Genomic DNA, 24,681 nt, shown 5'->3' with positions numbered 1-24,681 from the left:
AATCTCTTCTCTGCCCAACCTGTAGCTGTGCCTGGGATTGTCACGACCCAGGTGCAGGACCTTGCACTCAGCTTGGTTGAACTTCATGAGGTTGGCACTGGCCCCTCTCAAGCATATCATGGTCCTTCTGGATGGCATCCCCTTCCCTTCAGCGTATCATCCGAACCACACAGCTTGGTGTCATCGGCAAACCTGCTGAGGGCGCACTCAATCCCACTGTCCATGTCAGCGACAAAGATGTTGAACAAGACCGGTCCCAGCACCAGTCCCTGAGGGACTCCACCCACTACAAGAGCCTGCACTTTCCCAGATGAGTAGACTTTCCCCACTACCCCTTTAAGATGCTTTTTTGTGGCTAAAAGTTTTTTCTCCATTATTTATACTGTAACTAAATCCTTACAACTTCTATGATGGGGTACTGTTATTAGCTAGGAAGCTTACATTATCCTCACTGAAACTGCTATTGAACAACTGCTTTACCCAGAAAGTCACTTGTTTAAGCAGTGACAAGAAAGCTTACGATTCAGTTTTCCACTGTCCATCCTGTTTCCCTTTCTTAAGGAGAAAAGCCTACCCAAGCATCCCTGCTATCTGCAGGCAGTGTACTAAGTGGCTTTGGAACCTTTGCACTGCAGCACGCTTCCAGTGTGTCTCCAAGCTCTTCTTTACCTTGCAGCAAGAACTGGAGATCAATCCAAACAACACACAGCAACTTCAGTTTGAACAGCGATCAGGCATCACTGGTGATGTAACACTGATCCTCCATAAGCCCTGATAACCAGTGTCAGATGTGCTCCTGCGGTAGAGTTTAAAGCCTAGGGAGCTCTTATATTACCTAGCCTAACCCCCTGGATCTTTATCAAGACATTGCATTTCCCCTCAGCTATCTCTGGACACATCACATCTCCCGAATAGATATCCAAGTCCTTCTCTGTAACAGTGAGAGCAAGAGAATTCACCACTGTCCTCGGTAACATCCTAGAGGATAACATATCCGGGCTCTTTTAAACTGTCTGCCGTGGAAGAGGCAAGACCGAAAGGTGCGAGACGCAGCCGGAGCGGCTGGTCTGACAAGGAGCAGCCTGGCTGGAGCACAGTGGCCGCTAGAGGGCAGGGGTCAGAGCCCAGACGCCGCCGTCTGTCTGTCCAGCCGGGGAGGGCAAGCACGTCGCAGGCAGCCCCAGCTCACCCACAGGGGGAGGTCAGGGCGTTTGCACCCTGCTTCTCGCCAGGCCACGCAATGCCAGCTCACCTTTATTCTGCCCTCTAGGCAGCTGTAGGATCACAGCCGGGTGGCAGAGTGCCACAACAGTGACATGGCAGACAGCCTCACAGCCGAGGCTGGGGCTCCTTCCTGGCGTGTTCCCAGTCCACATGCCCTCAGCTGCTGTGTTTCACACACAATGAACGTCTCCATCCCCTCCAAAACCTGACAGCCCTCTGGTCTTCCTTCCCCACAGAAGTCCACACATCCTTCATCCCTGTAAAGGCAATCTATCTGCCAGCATACCCTTACGAAAAAAGTGTCCTGGATATACACAAATGCTATCCTCTGGGCCTGGTAGGATCCCCTCAAAGGGGTTACTTTATGATCTCACCCACAGCACTCGCAAATTATACCTGAAGCTTTGAAAGGCAGCATCCCCCCACCTCAAACACCAGCTAAACCTGGACACAATTTTGTTCTCCAAAGCATCAGCATCCAGCATCCTCACAGCCACACTCCATCCCCTTCCAACCCAAATATATTCACAAGCACATGGCAAACCAGCCCTTTATTACCATTACTGCACTTAAGCATCTTCAAGCACTGCTGACAACTGCCACACCCATGAGCCACCCTCCTCGAGCAAGTGCCTGCCCTTTGTGCTTGCTAACCCCCTCTGTGGCACAACACTGTCATCACCACACTTTGACACCATGCCCAAGCACCTTGTAGCCTGGGAATCCCAGATTCCTTCAGTATAACCTCCCCAGGACTTGGCTGCAAACACAAGCTACATGCATCCACAGCTGTGCATTTCATTCCCTAAACCATAAGGGAAACTGTTGTTCTGCTCTTGCCAACACTTTCATCCTCCCTTTTCTACCCCACAACTACCAGTCTGCCATCATCCCAACAAGATCCTGACTACAAAGTGCAGAGAAAAAAGGGAAGGACTTGAGCATACCCAAGCTTAAGCTTCTGCTAAAAAGACAAGACACAAACACTTTGGGAACTGACCAGAGATGAGGAGACTTTATGGGGCAGGAGTTGCCTCATTTGAGGTATTACACAAGGAGCATTGGCCTCAGGTGGGACTTCCAGCCTGTCACATGATACACAGCAGCACGTTCACTTCCTGACCTAACCTGCAGGCTCTACACTGGCAGCTGATGGGCTGATCCAGATAAGAGAGGATTCATAACAGCTTTATTTGATATATAGCATGTCCCATGATCAGAATTGACAACTTGGATACAATAGCGCTAGAGTAACCACTTCCCTGTAAGCACTCCCCAGTTTCCACCTTTGCCCTACTTCTGCAGATAGCACATTAAGGAAATAAGCACTAAGATGTAAAGCCACGTGCTTCCTGACTGACAACCCCTGAGTCTGACACAGCATCCCCACCTGCTACCTGCGAGGCATCATGCTCCACTCCCCTCCCAGCCACGAGCTGATCAAGTGAAATCTCAGCAGCAAGGGCCAAGGAAGGACACTGCTAGCATCAGGCTGCGTGGTTATGCCAGGTGTGCACCAAGCAGCGGCAAAGACTGCACAGCCAGAACAGCACAGCAGGTAAGCACCAAGCACCCTGTTCTGCAGCAGCATGCCACACAAAGGACATTGCTATGAAAGCCAGCAATGGTTTACAACAGTACAGCACAGACCTCAACAAGTTCTGTGTGGAGATATGGCACCAAAAGCAGAAAGCTTCCTTTTGCTCTGAAGCCCTGCTGAGCTCAGAAAATTACACCCTCAAAGGCTTTCTGCTTTCCTAACCTTCAGGTGACCGAATCACCCCATAAAACCTGGCTTGTGCTCATGCACACCCTGCCACAATTCCAGACAAGAATTTGAGGAGTGTGGTTGGTGCTGTTAAGGTGAGCATGGTACCAAACACACCAATTGCTGTAATTGGAAGACAAGGTGACAAATCACTGGTTGGAAATGGTGGAATTAAGATGACAGAGATGTCATTGGTAATTCAAGGAGTCACAGCAAACGCCAACTACCAAACTAAGAAGGCCTGATAAAGCCCACCCATAAGAAATGAACTCGCTCAGACGCCCAAGCCTTGTCTATCTCACTGACACCTCTTCTACTTGAGGAAAGGGGGTCTCTAGGTTTTGCATGCTAAGGAGCTGATCATGGCACCATTCTGCATGGGACAGATGTGGACAGCAAGGGGCAGTTATGGGGAAAGATAGAAGTCCCTCAAAAAAGGGACAGGAGGGAAAAATCTTGGTTGGACTCCAAATACACTTCAAGTAGGGGTCCTCCCATAATTTAGAATTTATATTGATCAAAAGCATTCTTGGAACTACTGAAATCTCAGGAGAGCTCAGATCTTCTTCTCTCCAGCACTCTAGCTTACTCAAGTTCACCAAAATGCCACTTTTTCCCATGTAAAATTCTGTCACTAGCTCCCAAACTGGTTTGCGCTGTTCTACAGCAGATAGAGTGCTTCTTTAGGGACCTCAGTCATGGATGGGAAGGAATCCTGGGAGCTGCAGAAATGGAAGTGATTTTCTTCATGGCTTGCCACTCCCTTGGGCACAGCTCCTCAATCTTATCTTAACAGAAGCAAACATACAAAAGTCCAAAGACACAGGAATTACTACTGGATTTTGTGAGAAACATGCTCAGGTGACAATAAACCAGAATAGGAAGCAGCTGTCAAAGCTTTGATCCACTCCTTAAATGAGGCCCTGTTAAGCTACAGTATTGGGGATCTCTATCCAGGGATTTAAGATTAGTTTTTCCCAAGGAAGGAGATTTCTCCCAGGGGTAACTTTTTTTCCTGGGGGAAATGAGGGTGGGAAACCCTCCTCTTCATCATTCTCCCCCATACACCAAACACTTCATGTCACAATTTCTAGACCTTATACCATAGAAGACAGTCAAACCCCATTTAGTTCTAGAATGATCCCCAGGTCACAGTCAGCCAAAGGTACTTCTTGGATGGAAAGCAGTCAGAGATTGCCAGCAGTTTCCTTGGTGCTGATCTCTCTCTCCTGATGAAAGTCATGACCATGACAGTCATCTAGTTAGTGACATCTAGTTCTTACTCTGCTCTGCCAGCAGACAAAGGGAAACAGCTGCTCTGTCTCCTCTCTGCTCCCCCATCACAACTGCCTTTCATGGGGCTGTGATGGGAACACAGCCACGGGGCTATGAGGGAGAACCATGAGGCCAGGTAGCGCCTTGGCAGCAATGGTTGGCAGAGCACGGTCTTGATCCCTAACTCCACCCATTAAATGTTGGCAGCCTGGTTCTGAGGCCACTTTCCAACATTGCCCAGCACAGGACCCTACCCTGAGAGCTCCCTGTTGTGCCCAAGCTGGGAGAGAGCTGGGACAAAGCATTGTCAGCCCTGAGACTCCATATCCTGGGCTCTTTGTCTTGACATACAGAGCCTAGGAGGAGCCACAGAAGAGACAGCTAGTTTCTCTGCTGCCTGTGTTGGAAGCAGAGCTAACTTAAACACACAGTCCAGGTTCCATGGGATCAATAACTGATCACATTTGAGATCAGCCAGAAAAAAAACCTCTCACTGTGCAGAGCTACTTCTGGGGAAGGTTACCACACCATGCCATCTGAGTACAAAAGCAGGCCCCTCCACCCTGCAGCTGTTTGCTGTACCCAAGCGAAGAATGACACAGGCTTATGAAGCAGTGTCCTACATTCAGAAATAGCATATTCATAGGGAGACTGGCACGCAAGCAGCAAGAGCAAGCATCAAGAGCAAGCAGCCCTGACTTGACATGCAGTCCCCTGCCTGCATCTCCGCAGGGTGCAGCCAGAGTTCTGCGGAGCAGGCACTCACATCCACAGCCCCTACTCCTGGGGGAGCTGCAGCAGTGAGGCACAGCAGCACTTAACAGTGCCCTTTGCAGACTGAGTTTGGATTTGGCTCCAGCAAGGGTGGCTTTGGAGCCTTGATGCTCTCCTCAAGACACAGGCTGCAGCTGGTGTCAAGCATCCAGAAACAGGTCCCTGCCAGCAGGTGTGAGGGCTCTGCCTTGTCCCCTTGTGCAAAGCAATCTTTATCCACAGAAGTGTTAAGAGTGGCACTCAATGATAATAAACCTGACCATGATCAGGAAATCTTCCACTAGAAGAAGCACCAGACAGAGCAGCTCTATGTTACAATATAGTCTTGATTTCCTGTCAATTTGGTTCAATCCATGGTTAAAATGCATCTTCTGGGATGGTAGAAGCAACATGCTTCATGTCTCCTACATGAAGGCTACCCAATGCTTTTTCTACCATAGAAAAACTCACAGAAATGAGGGGGGGGAAGCTCACAAAAATAAGTTTGTTTCTGTCCTAGTCAGACTCCTGTTCAATCCTACAGCACACAGCACGGCCATGCCCAGACACTGCACATTCAAGCGTTGACATTTTGTGCTCTATCCCTGCAGGAACGCCTCCCTCCTCAGCCCTGACTCACAGCTGTCTCTTCCCCTTATGCAACACTGCTCCACTTCCTGCGTAGACAATGATGGCGCAGTGCAGCAAGAAGTGCTGCCACATCAGTGCACAGGCTTACACAGCCAGCCTGCCAGTGAGGCAGCTCTGTGGCTTCAGCACTCATGCTACTGCCCAAGTTAAAGTTACATTATTTCATTATTACTCTCCCCTAAACATACCCCCTTTTAAATAATAAGTATCAAGTTATTTGAAACCAGAATCTGGTGCTATAATTAGACGGCCCTCAAGCACACATTGCTGGGTTACACAACACAGCTTGGAGCCCTGGGTACTGGGGGAAGCCATATTAGCATTTTATTCACATCACAAACAAACTCTTAAAGCAAAGCCTCTCAAGTGTTCCTGGTTATGAGCTTTGGTTCAGATCACAAGGCCATCTCAGAGCATGCAAACAGATTTCCCTTGTCTGACAATAAACTAGAGATGAACTCCAGTCACTAGTGAGTGCCAATCCACAGGGCTAGAATAGAGTTAGCCAGAAGTAAAACCTCCATCACACATATTAAAGGGATGCCTGGTCCTTAGTATCAATTGCTTGACCCCATTTATTGCACACAGCTTCTTAATGCAGACACAGCTAGTCACAGTCCTGTGCAAATCTCAATGCCAAGCACTACTGCCAAACCAAGAAATGTCTCTAATTCATTTAAAGGATCAGCTCAAATCAAAAGCCCAGCTCCAAACTCCAAGGCTTCACTGCTCAGCTTTCTCTTCCCAGCAGCAAGAAGGCAATCTCCTGCCTGAATTTGCTGCTATAGCAGCACCAGGAAGCTGTAGTAACGTTAATAAACTCTACAAATATTTCATATTACCCATTTTCAGTTCACTAACAAAATGACAGGTCCATCCTTTATAAAGGACTAGGAGTAAAGAAATGCCGTGCTGCAGCAGCACATGCTTTTCAGGAGGCCTATAGATCATGGTGGCAGTCAAGAGCCATATGGCATGTCCAAAGAGCACCACAGAGAGCAGAGACAAGCTCTGTGTGCAGCTCCCCCACCTACCTGCTACGGTTTATAACCAAGTATTTGTGCATCTAAATCTCACTGAATGGAGCAGAATTAAAATACTTATTGGTTCTTTAAAAATCCAGCCCTGAGACTGTCCCTTTTACTGACTTGACTTGGCAAGAGCCTAACTGGGTAGTATAGAGCCCAAGCCTTGCCAGCAGCACAGCCAACTTGTACAGCTCTTTTGGAATCTGCATCTGCCAAACAACAACATGAGGAAAAAAACAAGCAGGTTCAACATTTCAGATATGTTATTTCCCATAACTATCAACTATTAAGAACGTTTATGTAATCAAAAAGCAGTACCAATGGTCAAAGACAGTCCTTCAGCTGTCCCTAGTCAGCAACAAAATTTCTAAAGCAGAGAGAGATTGCCTAATTCAACCTGAAGTTGAGAGATTTCTTCCAAACACAAGTTTTCTGCATTATCTACAAGATGGAAACTAAATAATTCAAAACTTAACTTGATCTAGGTCACTGGCAGAGGTTTGTTTTTCAGCAAGATGTCCCAGAGGGATTTGCTACTTTTTCTTAACTTGTTGCTGAATTCCAACATCATACTTAAGGATACCCAATAGCAGATGGAGTGGATAAGATGAGAAGTACAAAGGATACTGACAAAGACCAACTTCAGCTCGTCAGCGCTGGGCTCTGTCTTACTCTCACAGAAGATACAAACATCAGGTGCAGAGGAATCTTGTCTGTGACCGCTGAAGGTCTACAGAATATTTGTGACAGATGTGCAAGTCTCAGGTAATGCAAGCTGTCTTCTATTTGCAGTGCACAGATCCACACATGCACCTCTAAGGGTGAAAACCACTGCAAAAGAAGAGACTAGATTCAACTCTTCCAGAGGATGAATCCATAGAGTGACTTCTCTTGGTTGGCTAGGGAAGGAGTTCTAATGGCAGTGCCACTGCTACATGACTGGTAACCTTTCTGAGCTTCTCCTCAGGCTCGTTAGGCATATGCAGTTCACAGGAGAATTGCGAAGGCAAATCTTTAACCCTGAAATATTATTTGCATGTTTGCAGCCACTACAACAAGCAGTCCAGGGTCCAGTGGTTGACCTTACTTTGGGGTATGTCCTTTTTTTCCTCTCCTCTATTTATTTGCATGTAATAATTAGCAAGTTATATAGAATCAGGAAACGGTGTCAGTACAAAGTTCAAATTAATTTCCCTATGAAAGGTCTTGCACAACCATTTTTACAGCAGATCTTTAATGACTTGTTTAGTCCCTGCACAAGGCTGAGATTACAGGTATTTGCAGGTAACCTGGGCAGGTCATCCATACATTCTAGAAAAAGAGTTTTCTTTTTCACATTTCTTTATCAAAGGAGATTGCAAATATTATGCTTGTTCCGGAGAAACTAGAAGGTGCTGGATTCTCAAAAGGATACAAATCATATGAAAAGCAATCTGCCTCTACTTAGCACATGAATAATTTCTCACAGCTGCTTTAGCACAAGCTAGCCACTTGCATCCTTAAGTACTAGAAATGCAAAAAACTGTTTAATGTATAAGCTAGTATTAGGCATCTAACAACTTTATCACACCCCTATGTTAAAAATTACATATGAAATAAACAGTTCATTCCTCTGCTCAAGGTTTCCAGACAGATTAAGTCAACCCAGGGACAATAAATTTCAAAGAAACACTGTGCAACAGCTTAAAAAGGCTGTATTTAGAGGAAGTACAAGCTCTCTAGCCATGAAGTATCCAACTTCCAAGAACCTGATCTGTGTAGGATACCTCAAACTGCACACAAGAACTGAGACATTAATACGTTACATTTTAAAATCCTAATATTTCATGCCTCACTCCCCAGATTCCATGTCATATGTTCAGCAGAACAGCATGGGAAAGGAGGAGAGATTTTAGATTAGAACTGTCCAATTTCTGTCAGTCAAGACCCTATGTAGATCCCATGCTGTCATATCAGTGTTTTTAAAGATTATCTTCTTTTTAAGTCCCTGACTTTAATGAGCGTTTTGTACCACTGCTTTCTGCAGAATCAGATCTTCAATGCATCAGATGCTGATGTCTTCACTGGTTAAAACTTAACTGTCTGGGAGAGGTCAGTACAGCTACTGGCCCTATCCAAATCATTATCAGCAATTAAAGCTGAGGCAGATATTCTCAAGATTCTTCATCTCTCAGCTTCTTATTTCTTTCCCACCTAAAAACAGATGATAGGAGCAGAGTTCTGAACTTGAAAATCTGGAGTGTTGATTTTTTATTTTTTTTTTAACACCCTCCACTGCCTGCATGCCTCTCCCACTGGCCCAGTGACTACCTCGTGATTTGATTGCTGTGCACACCAAGAGCCATGTATTTGTAATACACAATGCCCTGGGACATGCAGCCATATCCACCAGCCACAGCAAAAGCCAAACAATGGAGCCACTGTTTCAGTCTTGCCTCCTGGCCCACCTTCTCAGCTCAGGTCTTTGCCTCTCAGCTTCCTGTCAGTGCTACTAGATCTGAGCAATCACTGCAGTTCTCCTTAAAGCTCCACTTTCTGGAGTCACAGACTGTTAACAAACATATAAAAAAAGAAGCCTGAAAACAGGAATTGAGGTTTTGGAAGACAGGAAGACAATTAGAAGCGCAACAGATGGCAAATTCTAATCCAAACTATTCTGTGATTCTATGAGTCAGAATTTTTAAGCCAGCCACATAACTCTGGGCACCTAAGCATAGTTTGGGGGAGGTTGGGGAGAAGATATTTTTGTATATATTTGTACAACTGACAGCATTTTACTGGCAGTGTCAGAGAGGCATAGTAAAAGCCTCCTGTTAACCTGCACTTTATGAGATCTGCTCTTTGGATCATGGTGTTGCTCAACCTTAAAGTCAGACAGACTCCTGTGTGTTTGTGTAAGGCTCCAAGCTTCCTCATCATGCACCATTCTCCTCCTCCAAAGCAGCATGCCCTCCTTCCTGCACAGAGCTGGCAGCTCCCCACAAGCCAGCTAACCCTGCATCAACAGGGCTGCTAACCACCTGCTCCAACAACACTCCCACGCAGAGGCTGGCACAGCAGACTCCTACCTAAGCACAGATTTGAACCAAAGCCACTCATCATGCAGCTCAGCTCTCCCCCCTTACTTCCTCACACACACACAATCAGCTGTCACTCTTGCAGGGCAGGGAGATGCTGTGGCCAGACACCCCACCCCCTCATACTGCAGTTAAATCAAACAGCAGCCTTCCTGCTCTTTACTGCTACAAAGGATTGTACAGAGGAGGCCCAAGCACAGCAAAGTTGCTGTATCATACAGCACCAGCCAGCAAATATCCAGCACTGTCTTGGGGCATCAGCAAATTCTGGACATGTTCCAAAACACATGCTTGCCAGCCAGCACTGCACAGTGGGATCCCGATGCCTTGTTCTCACTTGGCTTGTAGGCACCTGCAAGGCCTGGCTCTGCAGCAGCCCAGGGCTTGTTACACAGCTCTCTCCTGCCCAGGAACGCTTCCTGGTGGTTTATTTCCTGCCTGCCTTCATTCTTGTGGAAACAGGAGTCTGCAGCCACCCAAGTTAGCCCTGCTTTGTGCTGGAGAACGTGTAAAATCATGTCATCCTGTGGGATTTGCTAGCTCAGGTTTGCATTTGCTGGTGCTTACACTATTTGAAGAATGTCTTAGCATTCACCTGGCTTTGAGCTACAAGAATGTTTCTGATCCATGCTGTTAAAGAGGGCTGCTAAAAATCTCTTCTCATACATTTGTGCCAAAGGACCATGATTCAAGTGAAGAATCTGGCACAATTAGACAATGCTTGTGTGGCTTGGCACTTCCTGGCAAAATGGAAGTGCAAGCAGAGGCTGACATGCAATTGATCCTGGGCCAGAATTAGAATATTAAAGAAGCAAGGTTACATATAAACTCCCTGCAGCTTCATGATTTGGCCTAGAAAGGTTTGGTTTGGAGCTTTTGGATAAATTCAACTCCAAAAGACAGAATGCAGACGCAGACCTGCAGGTCTACATCCTACTGAATTACTGGCCACATTTCCAAAAATCACCCAAATCACTGCCCTTAATTCTCCCATCAAGACTTACCTATTCTCCTAAGCAATCCCACACACAGATCTCAGAACCATCAGTTTTTCACATTTCAGGAATAGTTTCAGCTGCAAGCTTTGGGTTTAGAAACTGGTCACAAAAGAGCTCTGGACCTCAGTCTCCTTGTCTGGTATTGCCCATTGCAATTGGAGGTAAGAGCATTTCCAAGACATGCACCCATGTGACCTACCCCCCAAATCTCTGTACATTCAGAGCTAAATTCCAGGATCACCACACTTAAAGGAAACTTTAGACTCACCAGCACCTAAGTCAGCGGTGCTGTCTGTGTGTGTGCTGGCTAACTGCTTCTCATAACTGCATTTTACTTCAGCAGGTCCATCTGTGCTATTTTTCTGTGGCTTGTGGCAGTATGTCCAAGAGGAATAGTGCAGTGAGAATTAAAAGCTGTATGACTACACAGAAGCATGCAGCACGTAACAGCTCTGTATGTACATGCATACTTAGCACACACATCACACCACACCCCCCCCCCGAATTAAGCACTGCACTTCAGTCAATGTCAGGCAGACAGTGGGACATCAGTTTCTCCCTCCTGGGGTCTCTTGGCTGAAACAGGTCACTGAGTAGGTGTTCAGGGAGGGAGCTGTTGGCCACAGAGACCAGCAGTGCCTCCAGTTTGAGTGCACACAGGCAAGCTTCCCTCACTGTCCTCCGACACATGGCCTGGGATGCAAGATCTTGCATGTCAGCAAGTTTGACAGGTCACAGAGACATCTCACAGCCCGAAGGCATCCTGCTGTGATCTCAGGAACCCTGCCAAAGCAAAGCGTTTATTTCTGAAGCATCCTCAAACCACTCTTCCTTTCAGCATGCCCTTCTCTTCCTTCCCTTCCTCCACTTCTAGCAGCGCTGCATTCTGTGTACTCCCTGAGAGAAATAGGGCAAACATAACCTGATTAACCAAGGGGATTTGGGCAGGAAGGGGCGGGGGGAGGGGGAAGATTAATCGGCAGAGAAACACAGAGCCTTTTCCTCTTACATTAGCTGTTGCCTATTCAATACTAAAAGTGTTCTGCGGTGACTCTGACTTTGGCATTTGCTATAAAAGCTTCTCATAAACTCCATCTCAGCATGCAGATATCAAGAGAAAGAGAACATTCAGTCTGACAAGCTGAAATGTCTTTTAGGCTCCAGAGCCAGCCAGTAGCTTAAAATCATTTGAATGTGAGCCTGTGGCTCCATTTTAAAACGTAAGGGTGCCTCCTGCCATTGTTCATCTATTGACAGTTTGAATTCAGTCTTTATTTGGCTAAGCTGACTTTGAAGCATGGTTTAGGAGTTAATGCAAGCTTTCTCCATTGCATGTACAGAAAAATCTCTGGCTGGCAGCAGTTCATACAGGCTCACGTGAATGAGGAACATGTTACACAGGCTCTGGCTACCCTCCAAGTTCATTTTTGTTATTCTATTTTCTTTCCATTCATTCTTGCTTGCTTACCACAAGACACAGATGTTTCAGGTCAGAAATGCAAAGCTATCTGCATGTAGAAAAGATGCATGACATTCCAAGGAGCTATTTTTGTCTGCTCTTACATACCTAAGAACTCTTACAGAGCCCATGCACTGAACTGACTGGCCTTCAAGTAAACTTTGCCTAAGAGATATGAAATGTTGCAGAGGGGTTTATTGTTATTATTGTAATTCTCTCTGTAACCTAACACCCTATTGACTCCAAATCTTCAGATGCTGTTGTTGCAAAGGACCGTATTTTAAAAGGGAATGCAAGGCTAAGATTATTACCCAAGAAATCAGTATGTTCCAACATTATGGCTAAACCTATACAAACAGGAAAATAGTATGAAAATACCCTTAATCCAGAACTTTCCAAAGTTTATTGATACCTTCAGCCTTCAATTGCCCTCACTTCTTAAGACCAAACCTGGAGACAGAAATACTACATAGCTCTAGAAGCTTCAAAGTGAAACAGATTTATTTTCTTCATTGTGCTACTCTGGAAGCACAGAGATGAAAAATGAAGAAACACTGAGTTCATAGCTAAACACACACACAGAGAACAGTACTCCCTAAAAAAAGTAACAGACCTAGCTCCTTCTGCCTGGACAAGCAAACACACCATGTTACATCCTGACACTCAAAGACCTGAGCTCTGCTCTGTAATGGGTCTCGTAAATCCCAACACTGACATTCTTTCACCAAATTGGCACCACCCTATCTGCAAACATTTCAGTCTAGAGGCCAAGAGTGATGCGATGGGTGAGCCCCACCACCCCAGAAGGCTTGTTACCTGGGAAGGAGTTAACACAGACCAAGGGCACTGAGCAGCCCTGTTGCAACTCCAAAATTGTTCACCCTCATACAGTGAGCAAAAGCTAAAGCATGCTACTATCTTTTCCCTTCAGACATCACAGCAGTAAATATTAATATTTTAATTAATTAAAAGATCTATAAACACTAAGCCCTACATTGACTATAGAATGTACAAAGCAGAAGTGATGTACAACTAGGAAAAACGATACAGAAAATATATGGAGATGAAAAGCTCAGGAGAGCCAGTCTCTGGAAATCCAGCTCTTGTGCACATATGTGCACATGCACATACAGAATCCATGACATTTTCCCAGCACCTCATGTTTTCATCATACTGCCATGTTTTAAAGGGGTACCTGCACTGAGATACTGCCCCTTAAGGACAGAGCTGCATAGGGTCTAGGGATATAAATGTGCCTAGATCGAGTTATGAGAAAAACAACACAAGGTTGAAGATAGCCAAAGAAAAAAGACATACCTTGCACTTACCACCCAGGACACAGGCATGCTGTTCCTCCTATTGTAAGGCTAAAGAATCAGATTCTGCAAGTATTGGGATTCCCCCCATAGGAGCTCAAAGTCAGGTGCTTGTTCCCTTTGGTAACATCCACCTTCTTAGACAAGACTCACCATAGTTTGCAAAACAATGCGGCCATGCCCTGCAAATGTTTGCTAAACATTTGTGCAATTCAATCCAAATACAGGAACATAGGTTCCACAAGCCAGAAACTCCACATTTAACATAGCACTATGAAAACAATTCATTGGCAGTTCATAGGCAAGTAGCACCTGTTCATTCTCTATTTAAAATTAGAGTGGAAGTAAAAAAACCTGAATTGATAGAGATAAATGTCAGTATTTGTGTAATATTCTTGAAAAACAGAGTGCACTAAGACCACCATATTTGGCAATCATTTTGCCTTACTCTGCTTCCACTTTTCATTTCCCTGGTTTGTTCTGCCTCTTTAGCTCATGACTCTTTGCTGAGGAGAACTGCTGTGTGTTTTTACAGTGCCTGTGCTGTGAAGCTGTGCTCCCAACACACATATTCAGCTTGGTAGCTGCATGAAGTATATGAATGATTTCACTTTGGCTGCATATGGAGGCTGAGTCAAAAGACTACTGCATGTTAGCAATGCAGGCTGCACTTCTATTTTCCTTTGGAATCACTGCCAGAGTTCAGATCTTTGATACTGAGTCATGGTGCAGCATATCACATTTAAATTAAGAAACACAGATACTTAAAATTAAAAGCATAATGGAAGAAAATTAAGAACACCAAAAAGAGAAAAATCTTTCTTGAAAAGGATGGGCAATCACCCTCCTCTTCTTACCAAGCCATGATTTGAGCCTGCATGTGACCTCAGGGCCCGTATTTAACTTTGCTGTAAGGAGGATGAGGTCTTCAGCAGCAGCCCACAAGCCTGGGCAAAGTGCAAGCCACTGAACACCCACAGTGGCCAGCTAATACACAGCTACAACACATCTAGATGATGGCATACATCCCTAAAAGTCCAAGTTAGGAGAATTTAGTCCTTAGGGAAATGACAGCTATCTTCTTTTTCTTTTTTTTTTCCCTTTAGCTACCGTCTGCTTATAAAATAAAATTAAACAGAACAAAATTAAAAAGCCTAGGGAGTAGAAGTTTCTAAGAAATAAGGCAACAACAGCTTTCCCCTGGGAGACAGCTCCATGTCCACCCCAGCAGTACATACTGATGGCAGTACATATGATATAAACAGTATTTAAAATCTCTGCCTGGTAACCTCTCAGTAGAGCACCTGCCTTTCAGAGTCTTGTGTGCCCACTCCCCACTTGCAAGGGCTCTGTGCTCACCCACAAAGCTGCCAACAACCACCACAAAGACCTAAAAGACTACCTTGTGCAGAAACAGCCAATCTACTTTTCCCACCTGAGAACAGCGGGAAAGCTCAACCCTGTAACGCAAGCCAAAGTCACCCCTCAGGACTGCTATCTTAGGGTTGCACCAGCACAGCTGCAGCTCTTTTAAACAGCCTCAGGTGTGAACCAAATGTGGGCACTGAAATGAAAGCAGCTGGTTGCCTACTTCATTCTATTGCTAAGTTTGTGGAACTGCAATTTAAACTTCATCTTGCTTCTCCAAAGACCAGACAAATCATTTATGATATAATCATCTGCAGGCACATGCATTTTCCATATTTACTGGGCATTATCTGAGAACACCAACATGAGATAGACTATGAGGCTGTTGTGGCATCCAGGCTCCAAAAGGAGACTACGGAACTAGAATGTAATTCTCTCTTGATCTCTGGCCTCCTCACTTCACTCCAGGCACAGAACTGGGTTTTATTCACAAGGACCCACAAAGAGCTACAGACACTAACACATACGTTACAAGTTCCAGAAAATGTCAGGAGCTGTAAAAGTTATGCATTATACCACTGATATCTTCAATTAAAGCTTTGAAGAGAAGTATCCTGAACGCTGAAGTGAGTCCTCCATGAAAACACAGACTGAACTGTTTTCAATGTCTAGGACTTCCTCGACCCTGTAACTTTATGCTGCTAAAGCAAAAGCCTCCTTTTGTAGAGTCCCAACTGTGACACTCCCATCTCCTAAATGGATGAAAGAGATAAAGGGACAAATTCACATCTTTGTTGCGCACTGTCTCTATAGAGCAGGCAGGGCATTCGGTCTGTCTGTAATGTTGAGATGTACTCATAGTTTTCAACAGTGGCTACATGGCCCAGTAACTTCTCAGCCATAGGGTGCTGAATTTCCAACAATGTAACTTGGAATTTTGATTCACAGAAATGAAAGTTTGGTCACAGTGATTTTTGGATGGGAGAGAATATATAACCTGCTATAAATTTGAATACAAAGAGTGTCAAACACGTAGGTAAAGAATTGCAATACTAGAAAAGTACCTCCCTCTGTAGGGGAGGCAATATTGTGTCATTAAAAGCTTGTCTTTGCAGGACTCTAGCTCCTTACCCTAAGCTAACTGGCTTGTTGGCATGTGATGTGCTGAGTGGGGATCCTGGGGAAATCAAAACTGACAGCTGCAGAATTAATGTGCATATTAAAATAAGGGCAAGGGGATCTCTGCTCCAGATGGAGTGCAGGGACATGCCTCTGACCTTTTGGTGCTAAACCTGCCTGCCCTCTTCACTGGCAAGTAGCCAGGCAGCAGCCTGCAGCCTGCAGCCTCCTCCTATATCTCTCCAGCTCCTTACTGTAATTTATAGAAAGTCTCCACTTACTGCACCCTGCTAGGCACTCAAGTACAAGTTAGGTAACAGTTATAGTTCTGCTACAGCCAATTCAGAAGGCAGCAGCAAGGATGCATTAATGGTTACACTCCTTTTGATGTTCAACAGGTGCTGAGCTGGATGAGATATTTTTGTGATTTTGTTAGGTGAAGACTGAACAGCAGCCATTGTCCACAGGAGTCTTTCCATCTCTCTGACCATGTGATTAATTTGAGCCTCCCATTTCCTTCAGTTCCTAAGTTAACTGGATAAGTTGTCAAGAGTTGCATCAAGGAAAAGTTTGAGTTGGAGAATCCTGTACAGTGACTCATACTTCCATGAGTAAGCTAGGCAAATAAGCAAGCTAGCTTGCTTCTCTAAGCTTCCTCAGAGAAGTAAAGCAAAATCACATATTCTGCTTAGTCCAGCTATCTAGAGCAATGGTTTAGGAAGCTATTGCAAGAAATAGTTTTCTTCAGCTTTGTATTGAGAAAATCGTTGCAAGAAATACAGTTTTAATCTAGCTTTATCTATCTTTATCTAGTTTATCTAATTATCTAACTGAATGCATACCCATTGCTGTTGTACTTGAAAACATAACCAACCTTTTAAGGGGAAAAAGAAAAACCAGTGTAACTTGTAAGCTCCAAGCATTGAAACATGTCTGCTAGAAAACAGTCTGTAATCAAAAACATACAACTGACAAAAGAGCATTGTGGAAATCTGGGATCTTCTGAAATTGACAATTATTTACACAGATCTCCACATATATTACTGGTGCACATTTAAAAGTAGGTTGCAGAAACACATATGTATAAATACCTGGAAACGAGAATTGCATCAACTAGCCCCCCCCTCAACAATGACAGTGCAAAGAAAAAGAGGGTGTGAAACAGCAAAAGCACTGGATCTTTGTAGTACCAGCATCCTTACCATAACATGCATGCATGGAAGCAGCCAAGGAGAAGGACCCAGAGGTATATGGACCATGGCTAACCAGTTATGTGGAGAGATACCTGTTAGTGCCAAGCCAAGGTGAAACTTTTCGTTTTCTTAGGAGGTCAGCTCAAACGGATTGATGTGACTATGCTGTCCAAATGTGAAGAACACAAAATACGGATTCTTACAGGGTAGGAACCAACTTCCTATATCTTATACTGATAAGTATTTCAAAATAGCAAGAATTCTGTCTCTGGGAGCTTTTATGATGTGGGCAATATAGCAGAATATACCAAACTTTTGATGCCAACCTCCATTTTGGAGTCCAGATCTTTCTGGTTTAGGTAAAAAACCTCCTATCATTTTCATTTTGCTTTATGAAGCTGAAGTGTTTCACAATTACCTAATACCTACAGTATCACCATCAGGTTGGTAAATAAAGACACTTCCCAATCTACAAAGGAGAAATTAAGCTGTTAAAGCTAAAGGAAGTTGTTTAGGTCTCAATAAAAAAAAGGGAAAGACAGGTTTGAAGCATGATATAGCTAAGTCTAGTGTCAGGTCTTTCCCTCACACACTGATATATGAAAGCAAAGCCCTGATGATGTCAGAGCAAAAGCAAGACTGATCATGCTGGAATAACACGATTTTTAGGGGCAGGTTAGACCTCAAATCTCAGGTAGAGCAGAGAGATTCCACTAACCTTTCAGGGCCATTCAGCATTAACGGTGGCTTTGGGTTACTGCTAACATCCTAGCTGAGCTGTGGCTCATACAGCAAGCGTGTGCAGTCCATGGTCTGGTGTCATTATTCACCCCAGCAGCACCATGAGATTTGGCTTAGTCTGTCATGAGTCAGGACCTGAGCAAATAGCAAAAGTAGAAATTAAATATCACCATATAAAATCTTTTGTATGTTAGCAATATTGAGAGAAATTTACTAGCACTTTTATTGAAAATACCACACACATTGAACTCACCTTGCGTAGCTGTCTCTGGACTTTATTTTTGTGATAAAGGTTTAATCAGTATGTTATAGTTTAAAAACAAACACATTGTTTAATGAGAATGTGCATCGTTTCCTTCTGTTATCAAACAATGCCTGATCAAATGCCACATTTTCACTGGCCAGTGAAAAGGCCATTTGTAACTCCTGGAATGAAAATATAAATGTTTCCATATTCATCAACTTCTTATTTTTCATGTTTAATCTTGGATGGCCACACACAGGGAGTAGCAGTCAGCGGCTCAGTGTCCAAATGGAGACCAGTAACAAGTGGTGTCCCTCAGGGATCGGTGTTGCGACCAATCCTGTTCGACATCTTTCTCACTGACATGGACAGTGGGATTGATGCACTCTCAGCAAGTTTGCAGATGACACCAAGCTGTGTGGTTTGGTTGATACTCTGGAGGAAAGGGGATGCCATCCAGAGGGACCATGTATGCTTGAGAGGGGGGCCAATGCCAACCTCATGAAGTTCAGCCAAGCCAAGTACAAGGTCCTACACCTGGGTCAGGGCAATCCCAGGCACAGCTACAGGTTGGGTGGAGAAGAGATTCACAGCAGCCCTGCAGAGAAGGACTTGGGGGTGTTGGTCAATGAGAAGCTTAACATGAGCCAGCAGTGTGTGCTCGCAGCCAACTGTATCCTGGGCTACATCAAAAGGAGCATGACCAGCAGGTCAAAGGAGGTGATCCTGCCCCTCTACTCTGCTCTTATGAGACCCCACTTGGAGTACTGTATGCAGTTCTGGTGTCCTCAACATAAGAAGGACATGGAACTGTTGAAGCAAGTCCAGAGGATGATCAAGGGACTGGAGCACCTCCCATATGAAGATAAGCTGAGAAAGTTGGGGCTGCTCAGCCTGGAGAAGAGAAGGCTGCGCGGAGACCTCATAGCAGCCTTCCAGTAACTGAAGGGGGCTGGAGAGGGACTCTTCATCAGGGACTGTAGTGATAGGACAGGGGGTAATGGGTTCAAACTTAAACAGGGGAAGTTTAGATTAGATACAAGGAAGAAGTTCTTTACTGTGAGAGTGGTGAGGCACCAGAACAGGTTGACCAAAGAAGTGGTAAATGCTCCATCCCTGGCAGTGTTCAAGGCCAGGTGGGACAGGTCTGTGTGTGAGGTGTCCCTGCCCACAGCAGGGGGGTTGGAAAGAGGTGATCTTAAGGTCCTTTCTAACCCTAATTGTTCTATGATTCTATAGATCTGTGAAAGCTAATATGGAAAAGAGGGCATGTGGGCTGGAGAAGGACTAAGCTTCCCCAGAGAGACCCTGTCACATTTCAAACATTCCCATCACTCTATCAACACCATCTCCTACCTGTGATGAAAGGCATCAGTGAAAAAAGAAGAGGAAGAATAAAACTCCTTATGCATACAAGTGAGGAAAGTCGGCCCCATCCCTACAAAGTCAATCACTTAAAAGAAATCTATACAGACCTGGCCTCCATCTTGTAAGTGCAAGAAAAATGCCCTTAATTTACCCACCGAGTTCTGTTTGTGCTGTTCTGAGCCTTCTCTGATTGAAGCTCTCTCAGGCAGAAAATCAATGTCAATCATGCCACATGACTGCTCTCCTCCTGAGCATCTACCACTGCTACTAAGATCACAAAAGACACACAAAAGGAAAAATTTGGCAGTTGCAGCCTTCTTCAAAACACAAAACTGGGAGGAGTGGCTGATACACCAGAAGGCTGTGCTACCATACAGAAAGACCTGAACAGGCTGAAGAGTTGAGCAGAGAGGAGCCTGATGGAGTTTAACAAAGGCAAGTGCAGGGCCCTGAACCTGGGTAGGAGTAACCTCATACACCAGTACAGGTTAGGCATTAACCTGCTGGAAAGCAACTCTGCAGAGAAGGACCTGAGAGTCCTAGTGGCTAAGTTAACCATGAGCCAGCCATGTGCCTAGGAGGCCAACAGTATCATGGGCTGCATTAGGAAGGAAGATTGCTGCTAGCAAGTTGAGGGAAGTGATCCTTCTCCTTCGCTCTGCCTGGGCGAGGCAGCATCTGAAGTACTGTGTCCAGTTCTGGGCTCCTCAGTACAAGAAAGTCAACGAACTACCAGAGGGGGTCCAGCAGAGGGCTACAAATATGATTAGGGGATTACAGCATCCCTCTTATAAGAAAAAGCTGAAAGAGCTGAGCCTGTTTAGCATAGAGAAGAAACAACAGAGATCTTACCAACGCATACAAGGGCAGGCATCGAGAGGATGGAGCCAGCCTCTTTTCAGTGGTGCCCAGTGACAAAATAAGGGGCAACGGGCACAAACTGAAACACAGGACATTCCATCTGAATGTGAGGAAGAACGTCTTTGAGGGTGGCAGAGCACTGCAACAGGCTGCCTAGAAAGGTTGTGGAGTCTCCTTCTCTGGAGATATTCAAAACCTGCCTGGACATGATCCCGTGCAACCTAGTGTAGATGAATCTGCTTTGGTGGGGGAGGCTGGACTAGGTGATCTCCAGAGGTCCCTTCCAACACCAACCGTTCTATGATTATGTGTGATTCTGTGAAAATACCACTTGCTCTACATTAGTTAAATATTTTTTAAACGCTCATTGATCTATCCAGCCACTCTTGGCTTAGAAGCCTCTTATTTTACATTTAAACTCTTCAGAAGTAAAATATTGTAGAGGGGGAAAATATTTCTTAATTGTCATTCCTGTCAAATGTTAATTTTCCATCCTGACAGATGCCTGGAACCCAAACTCTGGGTAAAATCTTCAGTCCCATTCATACAAAGCCACTGTAAATACAGATTCCTGGGATGCAAAATTAAACTTCCTAATCCATCCTTGAAAATTCTTATACAAGTTGCTCAGTGAACCCAGCATAACAGAGAATGACAGAACGACATTATACGGTTTCCTTTTATTCTGCAATCATGCAGTGTTAGGTCTACTCAGAATTCACCTGCACTTTCCCTTCCTTAGCTACTGGTCTTCTATTTCATGACATATCTCACAAGCGTCACTCATTCCTCAAGCTGGAGCAGGACACAAGACACTTCCAGTGTTTCAACCAATGGGTCATTATATTTAATTTCCTTTGGTGGAAGTGCTGATCGTTATAATAAGAATCAAAATTCTTTATTTTTCTGACATGTTTCATACAAACCTCCTTATTCTATGTTTGCAGATTTTTTAGATGTTTTCTCATCTTTGTTTTAGTTTCTTTTGTTTTGCCAAAGGACTGTCAAAGAAGCAATGAGGCTTTGGGCTACCATTCCTGTCAAGATCACCACAGCAGAAGGGAATTGTCACCAGGGTAGGCTGCGACAAGGTGTTAGCTGCCTTAAATAGAAGCATAAACTTCCTTCAGTTGTAAAGCAGAGTTTGGTAGGTAAGTAAAAGCCTTAGGTGTGATGAAATATATCTATCCTCACACCATCTGCTCTGGTCTAGCATGATCAAGGGCCTTGTTTTATACTTGCATGCACTGTGAGTTGGATGAGGTCTGGGGAGATCAGGACCTCCATGGCAAGCTCCTCATGGGTAAATTAGCTAAGTCTAGTGATTAAGAAGTACACTATCTAAAGTGACTTTAGAAGACAGAAAAGACATCCCAAACAAAACAAAAATGGAAAGGCTGATATGGGAAGACAAAGGAATCAAAGGAAGGCCTTCTGCCATAGCAAGATAAGAACCTCAAAAGTCAAGTGCATCCTAGAAACTGCAAATAGATATTGACAAAAATCAGCTAGAGTTAGAATCCCTGAAGAAAACTAAGACAAACATCACAAAGGTACCACAGCTACACTAAATAACAAACAAATAAACAAACAAATAAATATAAAAAAGACAGTGGGATCACTGTAAAACAAGGATGAGAAAATAAAGCTAACTCAGCTACTCACACAAGATTAAATTAATGCTTCCCTGATTTTCATTAAGAATGAACATGTTAATCCATGAAGATGGGATGCCTAAGGGGATGCGTAGAAGGGAAAAACTGGTACAAGATAATGAATGAACACAGCCAGCTGGCGAGCAAAACTCTGCAGTCTATTTACTGTGCTCCAACCAGAGGAACCAGTCATTCTCAGTCCCAGAACACTGACGCACAGTAAACCACAAACCCAGGTAGGTGCAAGGACTAAAAGTGAATTTACTGACTTGGAGGCACTACCACAAGACCAACGAACAGCAAGCATTTAAGAAGTGAGGCACAGTGAAGTGGGTTAGGCCTGGCTTTTTATGCCTGTGCAGTTCTTCAGGGAAACTTGCAATGGGAAGTTTAACTACAAACGTGAAATTCAGTGAATAGAGGGATGAAAGGTAGCAGGGGTTTACTAAAAGCCAGTTTTGTGAGACAACCCTGCAGCATGGTACAAAACTGTAACTTTAAGCATCCAGGAAATACTAAAAGTATTTTTACTCTTTGTTGGTATCCTAGCAGGAAGTAATCGGAGAAGGGCCTGGCTTTACTAACCAACCACAGGGGGACGGCGTGTGGCGTGACTGAAGAAACTTGAGTTCACTCACCGTATTTCCAGTACCGACAGGAAAATGTGAGTGTTCCTGTCTGAGGCATCACTGACAAGACTGTCTAAAACACCGCATGCAGCCAACTCTCTCAAGATAAAACAATTCAAACAGACAGAGTCCCATAGAAAGGACATCTCAATACCTGCCTCATGAGGGCAGGTTTAGCTTATGTAACTTATTAATGAGTGGGAATAGGACATGCAAATAAATGGAAAGGGCAAGTAAATACCAGCAAAGGTCTTCCTGTAATAAAACGCCAAACATCTATAGATTTGAATGGAAATCAGAAGCAGTTTTCTAGCCAGCACACAAGAGGCTCTACCCAGAACCCAAAAGGCTTGTGGCGGTGCTGAGGACACAGGAGCACAAGGTTTGCCACCCTCTGCCTCAGGCTTAGTATGAGCCCGCCTAAAAGCCCCTTGAGGAGCCCGCCTTAGCTTCCCTCACGATGCAGAACATTCCAGAGCGGTCCTTAACGGGCCGAACGCTATCACCCCCCTCACCTCACGCACCCCCCCGCCCTTTTCGCCCATGCCGGCCCAGTACAACTTCCCCCTCCCGTCCTCTCCTCCGCTCTCCTCTCCACCCCGACGTGTCAGCAGGCACGTCTCCACAGCGGCACCCCGCCCGCTATAACGTCAGCTGCCCGGCCCCTATTTAAGGCAGCGGCCGGCTACCCGCCCCCCCGTTACAGCCACTGCCACGCTCGGGAGGGACCGCTCGGTAGGTGCGATCGTGTTTCGCGGGTTAAGGCGGGGAAGGAAGAGTGCTTGAGGCGCGGGAGGAAGGGGGAATGTGGGAGCTGCTGTCCCAAACCGTCCGGGGGGGGGGACGGACGGGACAGGACTCAGCCCAGCAGGAGGCACGGGGACAGCCGCGGTCCTCTCGGCGCCTCCTGCTCGACCAAGTTTACCCCGGCTGAGGCGCTACCGGGTCTTGGACTTAATCCCGGCGCCTTGTTGGGTGCGGCGTGGGGAGGTACCGCGCCTTGCTCTGCGGCCCTGTGCAACACGCGTGATTGCCACGCATCTTTCCCCCCCACATCCTTGGGATTGCATTGCTCCCCGATCCCCTTTCAGCCTCCTTTGCTACCCCTAATCGAGAGTACTTCTACAAAGGAAGTGCTCCTTGCGTTTGAAAGGCGCACCCCTGCTCCTGGCTCTCCTCTAACCTGCTTCTTTCAGGAGTGTTCTAAATGTCCAAAATTTCTAGTGCCAAGTGTAACTGAGAGATGCCTGAGTGTGCTTCTTTGCCAGCCCTGCAGACTAAAGTACTTACAGTGCAAGGGGAGAACTCGGCACATGGAGAGAGTGTGCACTGTAGTGGCCATGCTTAAGGAGACTTCTGCAACCGAACACTGATGTTGGTGTTGCATGTTGGTTAGATTTTCCTAAATATGGCCACTGGTGGCTTCCAACCCCCTGCCCCAGCTCACAGCCCTTAACTGCTGAGCCAACGCTGCCTGGCCCTCTGTGCTCAGAACGAGCTGCTGCTTGTTCACACTAACTTGAGAATCACGTTGTGGCTGTACTTGCATCAATCTGTGAGGCTGCCGCTGCCTCTAGCGCTTCCTGGCGAGGCAGAAGCTGTGCTGCTGCCAGCCCCATCCGGGAAAGCACCGCATGGAGCCTGGTGTGAAAGCTCAGTACTCCATCTCCTTTGTGCCATTTCAGCACACGCGTGGCTGTCGGATCCGAACCCATATAACTGCTGTGCAGCTGGTCGCTAAAAAATAATTGAGGATGGGAGAGATGGTAACATGAGACTCTACAGCTGCTTTAAAACAAATTCATAAATGTTGACTTTGAGGATCACACTATAGTTAAGAAGGGTTTGCCTGAGCGTTGAACAGCTTCACCTCAGGAAAGGCTTCAGGGCAGAGTACTTGTTTTTTTCAGGGCAGGAGAATGCAGACTGCCAGACCATGCTGTGCTTAGGAGTA

At 45.4% G+C, this 24,681-nt stretch overlaps 1 protein-coding gene across 1 annotated transcript in view; it reads right to left on the bottom strand.

Moving 5' to 3' along the window:
• The window catches only part of LOC133226581 (serum amyloid A protein), a 66,013-nt gene extending 58,474 nt beyond the window's left edge, over positions 1 to 7,539 (bottom strand). The window contains exon 1 of the mRNA XM_061380265.1: positions 7,529 to 7,539. The gene's annotated coding sequence lies outside the window, so the exon portion shown is untranslated. The remainder of the gene's footprint in view (positions 1 to 7,528) is intronic.
• Positions 7,540 to 24,681: the final 17,142 nt, after the last annotated feature.

This window comes from Neopsephotus bourkii, unplaced genomic scaffold, assembly GCF_033783945.1.
Source record: "Neopsephotus bourkii isolate Nb327-2 ecotype Australia unplaced genomic scaffold, CSIRO-AGI_Nbou_v1 NB_1792, whole genome shotgun sequence".
Classification (NCBI taxonomy): Eukaryota; Metazoa; Chordata; class Aves; order Psittaciformes; family Psittacidae; genus Neopsephotus; species Neopsephotus bourkii.
The sequence above is the reverse complement of the archived record's forward strand: the minus strand, read 5'-3'. Positions and strand labels throughout refer to the sequence as shown.